The following is an 18,254-nucleotide window of genomic DNA, read 5'->3' on the forward strand; positions in this document are numbered from 1 at the left end:
CATAATTTGGTGGCGGTTGCAAATCCTCCCTAATTCTGATTTCCAAAAGTTGGCATCTCTGTGATATGTGTACATAAGTATCACCACCTTACAATTTCTCAAGAGGAAAGGCAACACACAGGAATTTCCATATCCAAAATAACACATTTCATGGTATCTTTGATAAAATTAATACCAGTATTATGCAATACATACCATACAAGGTGGTAAAATTCTTTCAGGGGCTCAACAGATTGTTTATATGGGAGCATTCCATGCAGTCATTATTCTGTCACAAAATTATATGAACTATAGGTCACAGGTTTGGCTATGGCAACTTACTCAGTGGGACATCTTGTTTTCAACTTGTATCATGCCAATTTTCAAATTTCATAATGGCTTTCAATATCAAAACATGTGGAACACCTCTGCCAGTCTCCCTTGCATTAAACGATTCAATATGGCAGTAGTGCTGACTTTGAAAACTATGAATAATTATTTAGAAGAAAACACCATCTCGATAATAAAATAAGTTCATTGATCGTATAAGACCTTTGACCTTGACCATGTGGCCTAAGAATCATGTAAGGCGATCAATGATGCTTGATTACCTATATGTCCAAGTTTCATGAACTAAATCCATAAACTTTTTTAAGTTATGAAGGCATTTCAACTAATACCCTCAACATGGTCGAAGTTTATTGACCCTAAATGAACTTTGACCTAGGTCATGTGACCTGAAACTGAGCCAGGATATTTAGTGCTACTTGATTACCCTCATGTCCAAGTTTCATGAACTAGGTCCATATACTTTCTAAGTTATGAAGAGATTTCAAAAACTTAACCTAGATTTTGATGTTGATTCCCTCAACATGTCTTCAGTTAATTGACCCTAAATGACTTTTGACCTTGGTGACCTTGATGAAAGTCAAGCAGAATGTTTAGTGATACTTGATTACTCGTATAAAGTCCAAGTGTCATGATAGGCCGGTTTTGCTTTCTATTTAAAAAAACTTAACATTGGTTAAGATTTCAATGTTGACGATGCCACCGCCAGCAGAAAAGCAGCCCCTACAGTTTCGCTCTACTACACAGGCGAGATATTAAAATCAACACAAATTCTTCAGATTACACAACATAGCCATGCCTTTTACAAACCTTAAACAAGTTGTCAATAGGATTCTTCAGGACATGTGTAGACAAACATGAGTTTGTTTTAAAATGTCCAATGATTTCATATCTCATGTAGATATGTTTACAATATGGCAACGTACAGAGGTCATTAATAAAAAAAATGAACAGAAAGGGCCCCAATGTTGATCCATGTGGGATTCCAATATGTTCACCTTCTTGCAAGCTGTATTGTGCAAATATTACTTTAAAAAACATTGGCAGGTTGCGGGGGGGGGGAGGGGACCTGTCCCCATTCCAAAATTGCAGGTGGACCTCCCTAAATATTTTGCCTTCCGCCTCCAATGATCTCCAGCATTTTTTAAAGTTTTTATAATTTAAAGTTGGGTTTACAATTCATTTTTCATTTAATACTTGTTTCTCCACTCTTCCAAGCTTGACAATGATTAACAAAATGAAAATCGAGCCTAAGCCATTTCATGTAAATCACAGCTCAGTGTAAAGCAAATATCGTCATGATGGCCTCGGTGTGTGGGGGAGTGGGGGGGGGGGCGCAATGCACTCTCCGAAGTGATTTGGGCAAAGAACAAATTAAAAAGGTTAAAGATATCTTCAAATCAATTTTACTAGCTAAATTCAACATGTTCTTCATGATTTATGCCATGGTCACATTTGTTCTACGGCGGCCGTACGGCGAGTCGAAAACAGCCGTTTCAACATTTTTTGTCCAACTACATATAGGTGGTTTGAATCAAAATTGATAAAACGGCTGTTTTCGACTCGCCGTACGGCCGCCGTAAAACAAATGTGACCATGGTATAAGGTCTACTTTTATTTACATAACTATTTCAAAATTCTGCGCAAATCAATTTTCACTAACTTTTCAAAAGTAAAGGTGACAGAACTTTTATGGTGTCTGCTTCAAAATCCTGGAACAACCTGCCACTAATAATTAGACAGTCTCCATCATTAGCAATCTTCAAAAAGTCATTAAAAACTCATCTCTTTAATACTTTGTAGTTTTTAAAATAGTACATCTTATTCATTGTAAGCGCTTTGGGCCTAATGGGAAAAGCGCAGTACAAATAATAAGCGGAAACATTTTTCAACAGTTACATCGTCGTTTGCTTAAATGGATCTGTACCAATGTTAAAATGTGGACAAAATCTTTAATATATTACAAATGTATAATTTTACAGGATTTTTTCTAAGTGTAATTTTTTTTTATACGCACTGCATAATATGGACACTGGACAAATATCTTGTACAAAATGAACTTTTTCCAAGGAAAACTTGAACAGGAGCAAAGCAAAGAAATGAAATGACGAGATGCATTCAATTTTTAAAAAATGCTTTCATCTAATTGTTGTATTGGCCTGCTTTGACTTTGCACATTTAAATAGCAATACCCAAGTTTGGGCGAATGTTTGCTGAAAACAGTCAGCAGGGTTGCATTCCCACATGTTGTTTTTGTACAGGGGAGATCTTTACCACCAAAATTACAAACATGTACATGGAGCTCTCTTGCAATATCTCATCAATCTCTCATTTGAATAAGACAAAGATACATTTAAGAACTAATAAATGATGCATTGTTAAGTGTGCTGACTTTTTTTCCCAAGATTTTGACAATATAAACTAACTGAAAGCAGCTGATAACTGGGGTTTTATTGTCTCCCTCACAAAAATAGAAATTACCCTTGTTACCCTTAATCATCCAATCCAACATATATAATACCATATGAGAGTAAACAATTAAAGAACAGGTATTGCAGATTTACTGTGAATGGTGAAGCTAGTTTCAAAAGATGTGGATGTCAATTATCAAAACCAATCAATAAAAAAAACAATTTGGAAAGCCCTCTGCAATAAAAAAACGTCTGCTACTGGATAGAAGCATACAGTGTACACTCACATTTTTTTTCAGTTCATCAGAGACATGTTAGGTATTAACACACAAAAAAAGTTTGATTGAAATATAAAAGCTGAATATAAATCTGAATCAGCGCAGAATATAAATATGAATCAGCGCGTAATATAATGAACCATAAACAACAGTGCTATAAAGACCTTTCTGGTTATACCAGCCAACAAGCCAGTTGACTGGTAAACAATGTATTATTGACATAGCAACGATATGCAGATGAAATCATTCTAGAAATTCTCACCTAAGCACGATGCCAATCAATGCTCTGCCACCTTACGATACGGCAGCATCCATTCTCTGGGTAGCAATAAGATCCAAACAGTGCTAAAATTATGGCAAGATTGAGGAAGCACATGTACTGACTATCAATGGCTTCCTCGATACTAGTCAATTTATACTTTGCAAGAGAAAATATGCTAGTGGAAAGAAGGCAGGCAATATTAAAGTGAACCACCTAGCATGGAATGAAGATGTGTGTGTATGTGTGTGCGCTACATGCACCTATGCCTGCAGTGATGGTTTTCACTCGTTCTATATCTCCATCTCTCTCCCCCTCTCCCATTCTCTCTTTCTTTCTCTTCTTCAGTATGGTGGCCTGCATGCTGTGAAAAGCAATGCGTCGGCAATGCACTGCTCATTCACACGCGATATCAGCGGGTGTAACTCAGCCTCAATGCAGGCGGTATTATGTGAGCCAATAACGTAACCTCTTTTCACCTTCCTATCTATTAATCTATGTAACCAATCAAGCCAAACCATTAGACTTACTGAACAGCTCCGTGCAGGTAAGTCCTCTCTGCGAGAAGGTGGCCGCCCCGAATGCTGTTTCTCTAGCAACGAAGAAAGGAGAATGAAACAACAAATAGCAGAGAAAGTATGATCAAGCTAAGAGTGGGGGAGAATAAAAGGTCAGGGGGTGCTTTTCTAAATGTCAAATAATCACGCTGATATAAAGTCGCTTGTTACTCCCACACATTTCTGTACCGCAGAAGGGCATGTGCCACCGGGTCGGCTGAACGAATGGAGAACACGTCGCCGGTATAATGACAAGGACTTCATTAAACAGCATTCAATTTAAACAATGGCCTGGCAAGCAGAATGAATGCAAGCAAGACGGTGAGATCAGGCCATAGCCCTTCAATCATTTCCTTCCATCCAAAATGCATGCATGGAACAAGTCCTATCTCCACCATCATCATAATAAACCCTTCACTTCTAAATGCTTGCACACACGCACACACACACACACACACACCACACTCAAATCTAATCAGTCTTCTGACAGTGCTTTTAAACCAAACATGCATGGAGTCGTACAGACTATGTCACTCAATTACTGCCGGTGTCATCTGATAGAATAAAACATAAAGACCGATTGAACATCGCTACTGACAAGTGCATCAAATCAAAGGCACGCCCATTTAAAATGATTTCATAAAATGTCATGATTCAATCAGCCCTGTCCCATGAGGCCAAGAGAGGTGGAATAAATCGTTGTGACAAGGAAAACAGAGCATATCCCGACACACGTGCACATGAATCAAATTTAGATGTAATATATTTCTATTGCAGGCTTGTTTATGGAGACACAGGTTGAAATAAAAACATTTTGCTATTTGAACAGATTGAACTTCTAACCTCCTTTTACCACTTAATCTTGAAGCCATTTTAGATGATAATAATCTACATGTATGTTTAATAATTTTCACACTTCTGTGCCCCATCTGAAAAAGATCCGGGCCCCTTCTTACAACGAGTTCCGATCTGTCTCAAGTATATGGAAATCCATAAATGTCATAATACTTTCTTCTGGAAATTTGCTCAATGTCCTTTTAAAACAGAGAGAGGCATAATGAATTAAGAAAACATTGAATGTATGAATATGTATGTCACTTCTAGAAAATATTTTGGACAAACATGTTTTTTAGATGTTGACCTTGCTGGCTTTCCATAGTTACGATTGATCGGAACAATTGTAACTATTTGTAAGTTGGGTCCCTGGTATTGATTGAATCAATATTAACTATGGAAATCCAATCCAATCCCTTATCATTCATACAAGAAATATAAAAATTTGTCTGATTGTTCATTAAACAGTGAGATATCCATCATATTGAAAGAAAAGAAAAAAAACACTATGAACATATACATTCACGATTTTGGCGTCCTCGGCTTTTCATATGCCACTATGGAAAGCCAAGAATGCAAAAATCTTGAATCATTCACAACTCCTTGTAAGACTGGGCCCTTAAACATGGTTTTTAAAAGAAGTTGCAATAATCTTCCATTTTTTTCATCAATCTAATGAAGATATTAAACAATTTTACACACAGTATATTAAAAAATAAGAAAATAGGATTTTTTGGCCAAACTTTTCCAAGCATAAGAAAACACTTAATCTCATTTTATTAATATTATCATAAATTTCAGCTTTTCTTTTTTTAATTTCATACCTAATAACATACTAAAACTAACATGTGAAAAGTAAAGACAGCAACGGAGAGTTTAATATTTCAATGTCTAAATCAATACATGGTTCTTTTCATTTGCTCCAACAATTCAAAAAGAAGAGGCATTTTTTTTTCTCCAAATATTCATATTTGAATTAGACTAGAGTAATATTATTTACATGTATGTGTGGATCAAGACGGAAAATATATGTTTGTTAGGTATGTTAAGAATTATTATACTTCTATATTTTAGTTATTGAAATGTGGAATTAATATAAAATAAAATGTAATAAACTTCTGTTCATTCTTGCACTTTGTTCTGTGTACAAGTCTAACAATTTGATTAGCATGTCTTTTAATACTGAAGCGTTGTTGCACAGTACTGACCAACATTGGCAAAAGGAAGCAAGTGACACATCAGCCAACTTTGAGTTATTGTTGTTTCTGAAACGAAACACCCTTTGTATATCGCACATTCAGGCAAATTTCGGGGAAGAAATGATCGTTCTATGGAAAGATATTACGGAAAATATGCTATTAAATTGAATTGATGCCTATAAATGACGAACACACACTGCTCATGAGAACAAATTATACTTTTGTAATTTGCTTCCTTTTGCCAAAGTACGGCAGAGTAGATTATCTCCAGACTTTGAAACAGAGGGGTCATGGTGTCATATCTCAGCCATGGCGTAATCTCATACAGCAAGAAAATGATCAATAACATGCTGCACTCAACCCACGTGTGGTAGATGGGTGCCTGGCAGGAATTGATTCCTTGAAATGCAGGTGTGGTGTAGAAGGCACCAGGGTATCAACAGCCATGATAATGATATCCAAGTCCTTTGAAAGTGCATAGAAACAGCATATCACAATGTGATATGCACTGTCAAAGAGCTGTTATGTGTGGGTGGATGCATCATCAGAATACTGGTGATATCTCTGAAAAGCATACCTCTGATTGAGATAGATGGTACCTCCTTAAAGGTCAAGTCCACCCCCAAACAGCTTTGATTTTAATCGATGGAGAAAATTCAAACAAGCATATCACTGAAAATTTCATCAAAAGCGGATGCATAACAATAAAGTTATGACCAGTTTTGCTTATTTTTTTACAAAACAATTATATGCATAACTAGGTGACATGCGTATGAGACAGTATATGATGTCCATTATTCACTTTTTTGTTTTTTTATTGTTTGAATTAGGCCATATTTCAGTTTGTACAGATTTGACAATAAGGACTAACTTGGCTGAACCATAAAAAGTAATAACAATGGTAATACCACATGTTCAGGGAGGAATAAAACTTTGTTTCACAGGACAACGGGGAGAAAATTTGAATATTTCATACTTCATATAATAAAATATAAAAGAAATAGTAAGTGGATGACATCATCAGTCTCCTCATTTGCATACAGACCAAAATATGTATGTAACTATTTTGTGAAATTAAGCGAAACTTTAGAATATAACTTTCTTATTTTACATCTGATTTTGATGAAATTTTCAGTGTTATGCTTGTTGGATTTTTCTATGTTTATTCATATCAACAATTTGTTGGGGTGGATTTGTCCTTTAAATACTGCAAATTCATATGATCGACCATTTCTCAATTCATAATTGCACATTAATAACATTCGATATTCAGTTCTGGTGGGTGGTTTCATGAAGCTGTTCGTAAGATAAGAGCGACTTTAAGAACGACTGGTGATCCTTTCTATTAGTAAATGGTATACACCATTTGCGATGGTTTAGCGCATAAGAAAGGATCACCAGTCGTTCTTAAAGTCGCTCTTAACTTACAAACAGCTTTATGAAACGGCTCCCTGGATGACTATGGCATGCTGCCCTATTGAGAACAAAGCTGATAGCTGTCAGTGTGTACAAGAATCTATTGACCATTCAACCTCTATTAAGTTTTGGTCATCTAAATATTTTTCCTTTTTAAGTTTGAATTCACTGCCAGATAAAAGGAAAGAATATTTGTCTACAACTATAATTCCTATCAATATTTTGAGCCTTAATTAAATTTGTACTTTCATAAGCCCAAAATCAGAAATTTGGGTCAGTTGGTCAATATTTTTCAAATAATTTATTAATGTGTACCTTTGCTGCTTCACTGCACTGAGAAAATCATGGGATGATTTATTTATGCAGTTAAAATGTATATCTGAGTGCTTTAAGATATTGAATATAAATTTGAGCAGATTCTCACCCAAAATTGACCTTTTCTCACAAAAAAATTGCATTTGTATATTTTGGACCCTTTTAAAAAATATTTAGTAACACTGTTTTTTCGAATAAATCCAGTAAGATGAGGGCAACATGACAATTTTTTAGGCCTTGCAGAAAAGAAAGCCCTTTATGTCTTCATTTCTTTGCTTAATTTTAATGATAGCAAGTGCCTTTCATCATTATGCACATTTTTTTAATCAATTATCAATATATATTGTGCAGTTATTTCTACTAAAGTCATTGGGTATATATGCCACCTGTTCAAATGATGATCAAACTGGAAAAATTGACTGTAATGCATTATTTCCTTACATAAACTTGTTTTGTTGGAACTATCAAAGTGCCTTGTCTCCGGGAATTATAGCACCTATACATCTAATACCCTGCAAAATTAATATAATGCTACAAAAGGTTAAACAACCAAACTTTCCTCAACACAACAAGAAAATGTACAGCTTTGACATTTCTGAAGCAGAAATATGGACTCTGACATTTTTCAAACAAAACCATGGGATTGCCTATCTCTTTATGATTCCTTATTAAAACCCACACCCGAAAAGCATTGACCCGCTTTTCTTTCTTTGAAAATGTAACAACACACCCTTTGCTTATTAGCCTGTAAAGTCAAAATAAATAAAAAAGAAATGCGTGGTAACCATTCCCACTCAACACCCACGGACTAGGCTACTGTGTATAATCCAGTGCATCTACTTAAGCCCTTTACTATTTAAAGTTGCGTCTTCCCCTGAGTGAAGGCACAATAATAAAGGCATTAAAGGAATATGTACATATATTGAGAGAGAGAGAGAAAGAGGGAGAGATGAAGAGAGGGAATGATGCAGAGAGAAAAAGCAGTAGAAGACTGCGAGCGACAGAGAGAAAGAGAGAGGGGAAGAGGAGATGCTGAGTGGGCTGGTCATGAATTATTCAGATACAGTTTTAGGTTTCTAGATGGTGTAATACCTTGAAAAAGATATGCGGTGACTTTCTAATAATACTCACAGGCATACATAACCTGTCACGGTGATTTATATTTATACTTGTGAACAAGACTATTCCCGCTATTTATTTCGATTGGATCAGCATAATAAAATATCATTAATGACCTTTTCCCATGATTTCTAAAGCTCTAATCAGGGTCCCGTAACACAAAGAATAGCGATTAATCATATGCTTGATTTTCACGATTGATTGTACATTGTAGTCAATGCAATCAATCGTAGAAAAATGTTCTACGATCATTGCTATTAAGCTTTGTGTTATGGACCCTAGGTAGCCATTTGCATAATACTAATATTTATATGACACCTAGATAAATCCTTGGCATTTGATTGGTCGTTTGATATCGATCATTCAGACCATTTTACAATGACGTCATCGACCGTGCAATTTAGGATCCATTCATCGTGCAATATTGGATCCATACGCTTTTGTCCATTGCACGCGCACATTGTACGCGACATACCGACAATCAACAGACCAAGCTCGCACTGCATGATTATATTTTGCATCGAATTTGATAAATTTCCTATGAAAAATAATCTAGTTTTCAATGTCATATAAACCAAATAATGAATGTTCCTTCATTCGTGCAATGGACAAAATACTTCATTCAGTGAAAGATGAAATGAATGATCCATTCAATTCGGCTACGCCTTGTTGAATGGATCTTTTCATCTTTCACCTCATGAAGTATTCTATCCATTGCACTCATAAACATTCATTATTTGTATACTATTGATACTATGTTTCAAAATACAGTATTAAAATGGATGGCAATCTTTACGCTCCAAATAAACAACATTTAATTAAGATGGTTCATAGAAATGGAATAAATGATGTCAAACAAACCTCCCCCATTTAACCCAAATTAAATGGCAATGCAAGATTCAGTTTATTGGACTATCAGCCACACACTTGAATCAGGGGGTGGGGGGCACTACTACTATACCGGTGGTGGGTATGTGCCACACCACTTTCACATTTAAATGTCCATTCCAAAGCATATAATTTTTTGTACTCCACACAAAAATGGGAGAAAACAGTTTTCTCTATCATTCTGATCAATCCAAGCTTCTTCAAAAGCATATCATGTTTGTACCTCCACTTGGTGAAAAATATTGCTGTTGTAATGCTCTATTAAAAACTAGTTCCGTAGTATTCTCATTGCCAGAAAACATTGAACATTACTGTATACACTCCAAATAATGTTTTTTCAGTTTTTTCTTTACCTGTGTCTTTATTTAGAATACAAGGCTATAGGTATCTAAGGATCAATCATCCTTCACAAATCCACACAGAGACTTGTTCAAGTTAACCGTAGAAGAGAAAAATATTTATGAAGATTGTTCAATTTAATTGTACAGATAAGCAATATTGTATCATTAACCTGCAAACGTAATGAGCAAAACAACAGTCGTAATAATTATTTTTCTGCCTTACCTTATATTGGAGAAGCTAATAAATGGCTAAAGTTCTCTGGTAACATTTAAATATCATTATCAATGGTGAAATATACTGAATTGATATCACAAACACAATCATTATCATCACCCAGAAATAATTTGGAGTGAAAAGAACTCTACTAAATCACACATCAATATCTTGCCACATGCACACTCGTAATTCGGTTATCAGTTTGAGAGGGAATTTCCCTTTGCGTGGCAATAAAACACCATCTCTGCTTCATTTGTGATTCCAGCATTCATCGTCGATTCTAGGCTTTGATTTATGTGGCCAAGGACATCAATCAGATTTAAGAAGCATGTGTTTCACTCGATATATTTGCACTTCACAAATATTCTGATATGAATTTTAGATTTGCAAAAAAAAACCACATGCTCACCTTAGATACGGCATGTACCAATAATCAATCAAGAGAAAACAGTAGGGGTGTCGCAAGGATACCCAACTCCTGAATTACAATGCAATTGTTTTGAGGAATGAAAAATGTATTTTGTGTGGAAAACTAGTACTTCAATTTTTCAGCAATAAATAAGTATGATACAATATTTTTTTGAGGAAGCAATAATCTTTTTTTTTCAATGAAATCTGGGCCCCGTAACATGAATTTTAGTGATTTATCACTAAATGAAATGGCCTATCATGATCATCGTTGCATGTGCATTTTGCTAAGTAGTCTGATGAGGAACTCAATTTAACTTAACTTAGGAAATTAATCAGCGATTAATCGCTAACCTTTGTGTTAAGGGGCCCAGACCAACTTCAACCTCTCAGGGAGCAAATTCAAGTTTGACAAAATGGTTAAAAATAACACAAGAAACAAGTCAGGTTCGTAAAAGCTCTGTGGATGGCGAGCTTACCACCAGGTTTAAGCAATAAGTCTTTGTTAAATACTACTCATCATTTTGCTTTCTGATAATTATACATGTCATGGTAGACACCGGGCCTTGTCTAAAAGCAAGCATGGAAAGGATTGAAAATTTCAGGATATGATCTTTGTCTGTTGCTTTCTGATATACAATTGCTATAAGTGCTATAAAGGCCTCTAAAAAACACATTTCCAAAAGATGGCACTTGATATTTGAGAAAAAAAAAATCTAAAAGAACAAATGCCTATTAAATAAAAATAAACAAAGGCCATCATTGATATTTGACTCAACTCAAGTAGGATTGATTCATATTATTGATTCTTTGAGCCACTTTACCAAAGATTCAAACTGGTTTTAATTAATATAAATGTAGCTGGATTGCTAAATCAGAGATATAAGTTATTCCTGCATGTACATAAATATATTGCCTTACAATCACAGGTAAAAATCCTCTGTAGTTTTTGCAATTAAAGGTTGTTAATAACATATTGAACTAGAGATGCTCGCCAGGTCGCACAGCCGAGCACATGTATCCCCTGTTCAGGGGATACAATAAACTCTTAACGTAGAGAAATAGAGAGAGTGAGAGTGGGTAAGATGGAAAGAGAGAGAGACACACAGAAGGGAAGGTATGAAATTTATTCAAACAAGATAACGAAACCATGATCACAGATACATCAAAGAAAGAGTATTCTTTAGTACAGCACAACCTATTAATGTGTATTTTCTGCTGTACAGCAAAAAGCGGCACATCCTTGAGACGAGGAACCAAATTTCAATCTGTGCTGTCCACTCTCTATACCCTTCCCAAACACTGCTTCGTTCACTTGACAGTCCAGAACGCCATGCTCGAAACTTGACCTTCCTATTCACAAGATGAAGCTTGGTTGGCACGGCAACAGAGGAAGAATGATAGACCGATAGGAAGTGGGCACTGAATAAACCAAATCATTCTCCATTCTTACTTCTTCTTTTTCAAACCATCTCTCTTTCCTCAAAACCAATTTCTATGGTAAGTGTGGTTATCCTTTTCAGGGGTTCAAGCAGATCATGTTACATTACAATTTTCATCCTCCCACACTGGAGGCTCAATTCAGATGAAAACAGAAATGATAAATATGATTGAAACTGATGACAGGTTTAGAAATGCTGTTATTAAACTGACCTGTTTGTCTGTACACTAAACAGATGAAAACCGCAACACCCCCCCCCCCCCACACAAAAAAAAGTCACAAAAATGCTTTATAATGTATCTTATGTACTTTCGCATCAAAAGTACTACTGATTGATTGAAAGAAAATTAATGTTTATTGCATACATTTTCAAATATTTTTCGATATGTCCTGTTATATTTTATAAGTAATTATTTAATTTGAAACTTTCTGCTGGACATAAAACCAAATTTGAATTCAAATTTTGAAGACTCCGTCAACTTTCCTACACATATACCCCTCAACATTAATGATGACTGCCTCGGTTCAGGCAATGTTTTATGTTATATCAATATGTATGTTATGTCAAAATGCATGGCGCACAGAGTGCAATGTGACATGGTACACAATATTGTACAGTACTAATTCTCAAATCAATTCAAACCAGATTCAACAAATATTGCCCACTGCCGAATTTCATACAAAGTCAATGGGGGAAACCCCAATGAGACAGAATATGGTATCATAATGCCTGCTACAAAATAAGAGAATACAAAATAATGAAAATCACTACCCTTAAAAAAACACCCTGCATAGATAATAATAAAACATAATTATACATTCAAGACTCCAGCAGAGCATTCAATGAAAGAACTGTTCAGATGTTCTGTATGCGACAGTTACCACAGTGAGTAACTGTGCTTCTCAGCCTATTAAAATCAAGGGAAGTTTTTTTTTTAAGTGACAGCATGTCAGGTAACAAAAGTTGATGGAATGCTCCTCTGGTAAGAATGTGCACAAATGCAAGCTTTCGTTAAAATCTTGCAGGTGTATCTTGTCTTTTTTTGGTGCGACTGTAGATCTCCACACAAACACCTGAAAGGCAGGACAGTCAAACTGTACCTTCGACTTGACCAAGGACTGATGATGACTCCTGAGTCCCATATACAAAGGTTAGCACTTATTGTACACGATTTTCACGATTGAATATAAATTATGGTCAATGCACTCAATTGTAAAGATATTCTTCTATCATGATTGATAAGCTTTGTGTTACTGGCCCTAGGTATGCAGGCAGAACTTGATTGAAACTTTGAACGAGTGGGTCTCGACACAAGACTAGCACAGCACAAATGCAGACCACTTGCCTTGGGTGAAGGGTTTGCACAGCGGACTAGGTAACTACTTGACTGGAAGGAAAGGGAGAAACCAATATATTCTCCTGGATGTAAGACTAGTTGAATCGTCCAAGTCATCAAGTCTGTGCAGCTATTACCCCTGGGAGATGGTTGATTAGCTTATACACCGTGGAGGGAGCCCACAGTGTGCAAAAACACCTCATTAATTTAGTCTTCCGGTGCCTAATTAATTTCTCTGAGAGGATGTTCACAACACACCTCTCTAACATATGTTTTAGATGTATCAGATGAAATCATCTTCGTACCAACACCAATGTAGTGTAACTTATGAATTTCATGATCTGGGACAATGCACTTTAATGTCTCACCGCTTTCGGCCCAGAAATTTACAGTGGCATGTAAATCTTCCAAGAGCTCATAATGATAGTAATTTGATGCTAAGCCCAAGATATTTCATCAACATTAAAGCGTGCAGTGTGGCAACCCTCTTGAATACATCTTCCTACATGTACATGGTCAGTTCCAAATTGTTCGCAACCACAAAGCGAACACGGAATCTGCAGTTCATGTGAAAAATTGAGAACAAGCAATAGTAACAACCGGCTGACTACAGGCCTTTGCCAGATCTAAGTCCTTTTTGGCTGCATTTTTTTCTCTTTTTTTGAGCAACATCAATCAGCATGCTTTTACAATATAACACATCTGCACTGAATTAAAAAAAAAAAATTTATTAAAAATTTAACTAAATTTTCTAAAATAGCTTTTCTTAATGTGAGTAGTTTGAGGGCAGAATAATTTATCACACAATACACTGCCAAGCAATCCTTCAGTTGATAACTTAAAACTTGAAAGTGATATGTACATGTAACTCTTATCATACCTCAAGTCAAGATGGTAATAAGTCTTTTGAAAGATACCGTAACACACTTCTTCACTGTAATCATAAATGCAGCAAAAACAAATGTGGTTGTTACCCAACTTTTGAAGAAAAAAATCTTGAATGATATAAGGCTTCATGATTGTACACTGCATCAATAAATTCATAACATTTTTTATTTTCATCTGGGCAATTTTGTTTGTGTTAACTACATTGTAGGAAAATCTCCATTGCAATCCAATCCCAACAAATCATAAAACACGCACTCTCACTCTCCAACTCTCTCTCTGTGAATTGAGTTACTTTCTGCTTTATTTTGATTTTTAATAAATGTTTATTTGTTTATAAATTATACAATATATTAACAGATATCAGTATTTCAATTAAAACAAGGTGATCTAGATTCGGAGAATGAACTTGATACTTAAACAATGGCTCAAAGTCCTACTAAGGATGTCTTACTCTGCCCAAAACATGTTATACTATCTGTAAGAAGAATCATGGCAATTTCCGATAATGTAGAGAATATCATGATATGGATCACATACCCTGGAGGGGAATATGAAATCTGTCTGAAGTGCAACATTCAAAGAGAGGGCTGGCTTGGATCACCATAATGAAGACTGAGAATAACAATTTGATGATGCAGTGCTCATTGGTAGAACAGGGCTTCTTGACAACAAAGGGTTGCAATCAATCACTAAAATTACAAACAAAATCAATGTTGCATACATATTTTGTGCAGAACACTGGTCTTGTGGGTGTTTCATAAAGCTGTTCGTAAGTTATGAATGGTGACCCTTTCTTGTGCTTAAAGAGAAATGCCAGTAGTTGCAGTAAACACTGATTTCATGAGAAAGTCTGTAAAACCAGTCTTACTTGTCAGTATATCATCAAGGATCTAGATCTGGTACAGTTACATAAACTGAACTTTGTGAAATCTTGAAATTTACGCTGAAAAAAAAGTTCACACTGAAGATCACCAACACAGATAGGCACACGTGGGACAGTATATTATTATTGCTGGAATAAAGACCCGACGGAAGTGACCGAATTCGCGCTTATTTTGCTGATTTCTCAGCAATTACACGATTTCTTCCAAAATCCTTTGGCACATATTTTTTATTCATACAAACAGACACTTGGGTGGTCATTATATTAGATTCTGTAAAAAGTCATTTTGAGATCGTTACCTAAACTGGAATTTATCTTTCATGTCACATACATGTAGCAGGAATAAGCACCAGGTGAGTGTTTCATAAAGCTGTTCGTAGGTTAAACAACTATAAGAACGACTGGTGACCCTTACTTGTGGTAAATGGTATAATCCTAAATGTTCACTGGCAATGGTTTAGCGCGTAAAAAAGTTTCACCAGTCATTCTTAAAGTTGCTCTTAATTTAAGCTCTTACGAACAGCTTTATGAAACGGCTCCCTGAGAAGAGGTTCCAGTAGGTGTTAAGTCATGCATACCAGGAACAATTCAGCATTGTTCTTTTCTTCATTTGCAATCCATCACAAAACACTACGCGTCTTCCAGTTGCACATCGTTTGGCACCGCATCAACCTCATTTCTCCACTCTTCACACAGGTTATTAAAGCAAAGGGCTATCTTGTTATTACAGGATTATCTTTGATGCTTACATCATCACGAAGAGAGCTCATTACATACATGGCAAAGAAACCAATGCTGAGTTGACGAGTCCACCACGACAACCCACTTTCCATACCCATCATTCCCTGACATCATTAAACAAACTGATTGTTTTGAAGTCTCTAACCTTGGCCTACTATACAAATACCTATGGACACCCTTGCTACAAGCAGTGTGTCATAGAACTGGGGAAAGAAGGGGTAGTCACAAATCAGAACCAGCAAGATACGTGTGCTATCCATATGTACATTCTAATCAGGATGCTCCCCCCACCAAAAAAAAATAAATATTTTTTTAAATCATTTTCAAGCCAATCCTAAAGCCACCACAACTAATAACCTTCAAAGTAGCAGAAAAGAAAGCATAGGTGAAGCAGGTTGGCTTAGGTTACAATAATAATCTATGTTATTGCTATAAACCTGATTTATGATTCAAATTTTGTGTTGTAATAAGTCAATCAACAGCTGAACATGTTACCTAACAGCAGATGGCTGTAGAGTATGTCTGGAAGGTCTAGAAAGCAGATAGATGGACTAGGTGGCCGTTCTCATTACGCTTTCTAAATCTAGTTTTTACTGGATTACGATTCAGGAAACTAGTTTGGAAGATCGCTTTGCTAGCGTTCCCATTTGATCACACGAAAGTGGTTTCAAAATCACTTCATGTAAAGCGATCTTGTTGCTATGGAAACGCTGTCCGTGGGGTGACAAGTTTCACGCAACATTCAAAACCACAGCGTAGGCATTCTTCACCTGTTGTGTGGAATAGCGTGCTCAAGATGTGCAAAGATCGCTTCCCGAAGAATGGTTGTGTCTTCACGCTAAAACCAGTTTAACGAGGCAAAGCGATCTTGAAAACTACATCATGAGGTGGTTTTCTGAACCGGTTTGGAAGATCGCTTCAACCGTTCTCACTAAACGTTAAACTAGTTTCCCCTAAACTAGTTTTAGAGAGGTTATGAGAACAGTGTCTAGGACTGATGATGAAGGATGGTGGACTGATCAACCAGCCATGCCAACCATTAGCAAAGTACATTTCGACATTGATCATAATTATAAGCATGATACAGGATGTTTGTTTGGGTTTAACAACCATGAGACCTGTTCAGACTTGAGGACTTAGAATTGTTGGGAACTTCAGTAATTGACAATCAAACCTGCGCTCTATGAGTTTTATCGCATTGGTCCAGTGGACATTAAAACTGTCAGATCATTGTGTATGTAAAAAGGGCCATTTGTAAATGATTTGGAACTTGTCCCTTTAAGCTGGATGTCGCAAGTCATGATGTGAGAAAGAATCTTACTTGGGCATGCTAAAACTGAAGCAGGGAAAACTTTATGGTACAAACACACAGAATTAAAAGGTAGCAAATAAGAATTGGAAAGAAACTGATAAACCATAACTGAGTGAAAAAAAACACAAAAATGCAGGAGAGAGTCAAACAGTTGAGAAAAAAATTACAAGAAGCCCGGAACTAAAAGAATAAAGGGCATTTGAAAACCAGCACTATAAACACCTGTATGATATATTTTTCTTCATTGTTTCTAAATGTCAGTAATTGTATATATGGCGCCATGTACAGAGCGTCTCTGCTAAAGGCAAAGGGCAACCATGGGGGAGCTTAAACCATACTTGTTCTTGTTCACTTAAGGGTTTTAAAGGTTATAAGTCATATCTTCCTACGTATCTCCCAAATTACCCCTCTGTCTCTTACACAAGTTGAAATGGAGAGAGAGGATGAAAAAAAAAAGAATTAGTGATGTTCTTCCTCACTGCATTCTGCATTATTTTGTCCTATGATACAGCAACATCTGCTCTGGTGGAAACCCTTTTCTTCAGAACATTCCTCATATCTACTGCACATCTACGATATTCATATTTTCATTTCCATAAGGGAGAGTTTCTCAGTAAGAACGGCATCGGACGCAGTGAGAATGAAGGGAACTTGGGTATGCAAAAGACTTCTGTAGTTGTAGGTGTTCAGCAGAAAAAAAAGAATCTTCCCAAATGATTTGGATTGCCCGGAGCAAGAGAGTGACATATTAAAAATGCAGAGTTGACTTGATGTGCGATTCATCTTATAGAGTCCTATGACATTTATCGGGGGATTGGAAGTGACTTTCTCCCATGGAGGAAAGGAAAAAATATGGATGGGTTACGGAACTCCTAAAGAGTGAAGATATGAGAAATATAATTTCACTGTGAGATGTTGAATAAATACACATTAAAAGTGTTTTGCAAGATTATGACATAACATGAATGGTATGACGTAACCCATCGTTAGGTTAGCGTTGTTGCTATCTTTGAATTCTAAAGCCTCGTAATCAAGAATTTTGATTGTATGATTTCATATACAGTTTTATCAAGCTAAAAAGTC

General features: G+C 36.0%; 1 protein-coding gene across 5 annotated transcripts in view; it reads right to left on the reverse strand.

The window, feature by feature from the left end:
- The window catches only part of LOC121411532 (cAMP-regulated phosphoprotein 21-like), a 97,740-nt gene that overhangs the window by 46,414 nt on the left and 33,072 nt on the right, over nt 1-18,254 (reverse strand). For 4 of the 5 annotated variants that reach the window (XM_041604312.1, XM_041604313.1, XM_041604309.1 and 1 more), the window contains exon 4: nt 3,806-3,867. The gene's annotated coding sequence lies outside the window, so the exon portion shown is untranslated. Of the gene's footprint in view, nt 1-3,278; nt 3,749-3,805; nt 3,868-18,254 lie in introns of those variants that run through there. The other variant, XM_041604311.1, reaches the window with a different exon arrangement.

This window comes from Lytechinus variegatus, chromosome 3 (assembly GCF_018143015.1).
Source record: "Lytechinus variegatus isolate NC3 chromosome 3, Lvar_3.0, whole genome shotgun sequence".
In the NCBI taxonomy this organism is placed as follows: Eukaryota; Metazoa; Echinodermata; class Echinoidea; order Temnopleuroida; family Toxopneustidae; genus Lytechinus; species Lytechinus variegatus.